Raw genomic sequence first — 5,191 nt, 5'->3', positions numbered from 1 at the left:
TGTACTCCTACATGGCCTCTCACCCGCTACCTTTACCAAATCATGTTCACACACAGTAGGACATGTTCACCACATTCCAATTCATCCCCGATGAATTAGACCTGACTCAACTCTAAGCAGTAGCAGGCATGACAACAAGCATGAATGAGTAGGCACATCAGGGCTCAAACAACTCCTACTCTTGCTAGTGGGTTTCAACTATTTACTGTGGCAATGGCAGGTCATGCAGAGGAAAGGGGTTCAACTACCGCAACATGTAACAGTTGAATCGTTGTTGTCCTAATGTAGTAAAGAGAGTAGGAGCGAGAGAGTGGGATTGTATCAGAATGAACAAGGGGTTTTTGCTTGCTTGGCACTTCTGAAGATAGTAAAACTCTTCATCGGTGTCATCGAATCCATCGTTGGAAAATACGTCTACCGAGGGGGAACAACCACCGGCAACAGAGAAAGAATACAATCACTGCAATATGACAATATGATGCATGATCATGACATGTCAATATGCTGTGATTTGGGCTAATGCAGCAAGCAACACATTAAATGAAGTTGGTTTGAACCCAAGGTTCAAATTCAAACTCCATATGTGGATATTCAAATGCCATTTATTTGATTTTCCCTAAACAGTATCCAAAAGTTATTCTAACATGCATGAAAATGGTACAGATGGATAGATTGGATTTTTCTGATAATTTTTCATATATAACTTATTTCATTTGGAGTTATGGTTGATTTTATATGATTTTTAGAAGTTTATAACATTTTCTGAAATAAATAAACCATTTAAGATTTATTTAAATACCAGAAAAGAATTACTACATCAGCATGACGTCACTGTGATGTCAGCAGTCAACAGGGCCAGTCCAGGTCAAACCTGACCAGTGGGGCCCGCGTGTCAGTGTCAAACTAACTTACCTATTTTAATTAGTACTAATCTAGAAATTAGTTAGGGGCTGGCCCCACATGTCAGTGACTCGAAGGGGGAGTCAAACCGGGTCAAACTTGCCGGAGTTGACCCAGGGCTCATTGCCGGCAAGGCCAGAGACGGCGGAGGGGCTCGGGATTCCTCCTCCGGCGACCAAATGGCCGGTGGAGGGCATCTACGTGACGCAGGCACTCGTCCGCGTCAAGTAGTGGCGGTGGTTGGGCCTGGGGTGGCCGCAGTCGTCGCCGGCGTCGACCTTGGCGGTCACCGGAGCTCGGGTGAGCTCGGGGTCGATGCTACGGCGGCCGGGGCAGCTCGTGCGGGGCACCTACATGCTCTACGCGGCGCGGTGAGGAAGCTGAGCACGACGGCCAGACCTTTAGATGGCCGGAGACACGTCGGCGGCGAGCACAGGCTGTGGCGCGTGCGGGTGAGCAAGGTGCGGTGGCTATGGCGCACGAGAGCGAGAACGGAGAGGGGGAGAAGGGTCAGTGGCTCACGGCGAGTGCAGGAGAGCTAACGGCGAGCTCGGGGACGGGCTGGAGACGTCGTGAGGTCGCCGGCGATCTCGGCGGCCGAGCGGAGAAGACGGGTCGATGGCGAGGCGACAGGACGTCCGGCGACGCTCGCGTTGAGGGGGAGCATCAAGGCGTCGAGGCGGACGTCGGGGACAGCACGGGGAGGCGCTGGGATGGCTGTGGCTACGGCGGTGCTCATCGGTGTGCAGCGGGGTGTTCGGGCGCGCTGCAGAGAGGGAGCAGAGGCGAGGAAAGGACGAGGGAGTGGAGAGAGGGACCGGGGTGGCGCGTGGCATCGTCCAGAGGCGTCGGGGAGGGGGCAGGCAGGCATGGAGGAGCTGGCCTCCTCGGCCGCGCGCGTGCGAGCACGCAGCTGCTCCTACTGGTAGGAGGAAGACGACAAGAGGCGCCAGGTGGGCTGGGCCGGCGAGCTGGGCCGTCTACAAGTAGGTGGCCAGGTAGTCCTTCCCTCTCTCTCTCTCGCTTATTTTCTGTTTTCTATTTTCTGTCTTTGTTTCTGGATTTAGTAAAAATACTAAACCTTTTCTAAAAATCCTGAAATGAATTGTGGGCTCTGTTGAAATGTTTTTCAGCAGCCCTCAACCATTATCAGAATTATTTGGGAAAATAGAATATTTATAGCATTTAAATGCCCAAATTCAAATACATTATGATTTAATTCAAAAATCTAGAATGGTCCTAGATATATGTGCACCATTTTTGGCAGAGGTTCTAGACCAAGTCAAAAATGATGAACATTTTTGAAGGGCATTTCAGGTTCATTGAGAATATTTCATCTTGATCCTAGTTGGATTTCATTTGGTGCTAGGGTTTGAACATCCCCATTTCAGGTTTCTAAAAAATTTAAACATGATGCATCACTCTAATGCAAGCACTAAGCATTACCAGAACTAGGGATGTGACACGCTCTTCCTTGGACAAAACTATCTAATGATGGTGGAAGGCGATCCAGCTGCTGTTGGCACAACGTTACTACCATTTATGAGAAGCAACTGCATCTATACCTTAGACATTTCTATGCTTCCCTACCGTCCCAATATGGGTCCTGACATAGGCCGCTTCAGCCTGGATGATCAGTCCTGCGTTGGTCTCGAGATTGACAGTAGCTGGCCCTTCCCAGAGAATCACTTCTGGTTCAAAGCAAGCGTTTCAAACGCCGACGAGTGGTTGAGCTGAAGTTCATTTCATCGCTTTGTTATTTGTTGCGTGAGAAAAACTTTACTAGAATGTTTTGTTGGAAATGATCTATAATCCAACGTGGATCCTCGTTGTCGTTGTGGGCTCATGACTTGTTGTATGTAATCAATGGTACATTTGCATATGCGTCCATCAACTCACGCTTGCTAGTGGTGTCCATATGAACAATGCTAGTGATTTTAGTTGTAAAAATTAGATAGTGCTAGTGATTTGTAGCTGCGTATTTTGACAAATCGCAGTGTTACAAGGTTGACAAATGGCAATGTTACTAGATAAACAAATGTCAATCTTTCCAGTTTGAGAAATGGCAACATACCCAAAATGACGGATATGCAAATCTTACCCAATTGTTTGTACGTGGTTGCACACGGGTCATGCAAAACAACCGTTTGCGTTGAAGGGATGCAGAAATCCTGCTCGGCACATTTTCCCTTGGCTTCCTGGGGAAGCTGTCGGTTTGCATACGGGTGTTCTAACTAAAACGTTTGCGATGAGTGTTTTATATTTAAAAACCGTTGACGTTTTTTTAAATAAAATCATTTGATAAGTCTGTACATTAAGAGAGAAAAACGCAAGTTTGTTCAAACCATATCTTTCATTCAGTCACACTATGAATTTATATTCATATGATCGAGAATTCGAGATACAGTATTAAACCCCAAAAAAACTATTTCCGGCGGCGGCGGAGGCGGCGTGCCGCGCCGTCGTTGCCGTCCTCCGGGACGCCGTTGTTGAAGTCTTCAAGGCAGCACAAAATGTTCCTCACTTGTAAATCAAACATCATGTCGTCGCGCGATCGACGGGCGGGGCGTGGGAGGACGGCAACTGGCGCCGCGCGGCGGGTGCAACCAAACGCATGGGGACCGGCGCCGCAGTGGGTGGAGGGGCGCGCACGGGCAAAGGCGCTGGCGCTGGCATGTACACGAGCTCGCGCGGGTCCGCGGAGACCTCACTGATACTCGCGGCTTCCAGCTCTGTGATAGTGCTCGGCGACCAGCCCGTCAATGCTACAGGGATGGTCGCTGGCACGGGCGCGGGGATGGGAGCTGGGACGGGAGCGGGGGCAGCAACCGCCGCGGCCAGCTCGTTCTGGGCCATGTCCATGAGGCCCCATTCCTCCTTATTTTCTATCTCCTTCGGCTCGGAGTCGACTTCACCAAACTTGAAGACTAGTGGCAGATGATCATTCTGCGCCATGGCGGTGCAGGTCTGTGGGGGGGAGGGGAATGGGAGGTGAACAGTAAGGACGCCCATATTAAAGAGCGGCTCGGGCGCCATTAATGGAGAGGAAGGCGGGCAGCCATGGAAGTCAAAGGGCTCGCTCCCAGTGAGCCCGCGGCAGCGTACAACTCACACGCTTCCCAGTGAGCCTGCGCATTGGAGGACAGCTTGCACGCCTCTCCATCAGCCTGCGCACCGAACTGCGCTCGCACGCCTCCCGTTCAGTCAAGGTCAAGCAGCTGTTCCCACGACACCTCCTACAACCATTAAAACCAAGACACGTGGCGTCACGTGAATGGTTAACAGAACACACATGTTTTGAATTACATGAACGTTTGAGATATTAAAGTGTCAGCTATTTTTTCAAAATGCCTTTGTTGGCTGTCATTATTCGAGTGCGCCTTCTCTCAAAATGGACACGAAAAATACAACATCATGTCGGGTGCCATTCCATGATAGCATGCCAAGTATCATGAATTTTAGACGAGTTTTGGATTTACTAGAATTTAAAAACGAGGCATCTAAATGTTTTGCCGGCAATCAACGGTGCCCTGGTGTTTGAAATTCATTCCATTTCTTGCATGGGACCTAAGCATGCACCCAAGGACACAAATTTGATTTTTCAACCAATTTATATGCACTGGAGCATGTGCATGTAGTTCAAATTTGAATTATGCACATAAATGCATTGAAAACTCAGTTAATGCATAAAAATGTCCAAACGAACCCCGAAAAGTCCCAAAAATTGACACAACACTCCTGTTGTTCTATGTTGACACGAGAAAATTTTTGAAAGCAATAAGAGGCAATGGACGTCCCCAAAGGTGGGACGTTCCCTACCGAAACCATCAAGCTTGTTGTGAGAAGCTCTGGTTTGTGAGAAGCATATACCCGAACCTGCCCCAAATGGGACAATTTTTTAACACGGTATGTTGATGCTGCTCCATGATAGCATGCCAAGATTCATGAATTTCAGACGAGTTTTGGATTTACTAGAATTTAAAAACGAGGCATCTCAATGTTTTGCCGGCAATCAACGGTGCCCTGGTGTTTGAAATTCATTCCCATTTCTTGCATGTGACCTAGAAATTCACCCAAGGACACACATTAGATTTTTCAACCAACCTTTAGTGCATTGGAGCATGTGCTTGTAGTTAAAATTTGAATTATGCACATAAAATGCCTAGAAAACTTAGTTAATGCATAAAAATGTCCAAACGAACCCCGAAAAATCCCAAAAATTGACACAACACTCCTGTTGTTCTATGTTGACACGGGAATTTTTTTGAAAGCAATAAGAGGCAATGGATAT

This window comes from Aegilops tauschii, chromosome 1 (assembly GCF_002575655.3).
Source record: "Aegilops tauschii subsp. strangulata cultivar AL8/78 chromosome 1, Aet v6.0, whole genome shotgun sequence".
NCBI lineage: Eukaryota > Viridiplantae > Streptophyta > Magnoliopsida > Poales > Poaceae > Aegilops > Aegilops tauschii.
This window is presented reverse-complemented; position numbering follows the sequence as displayed.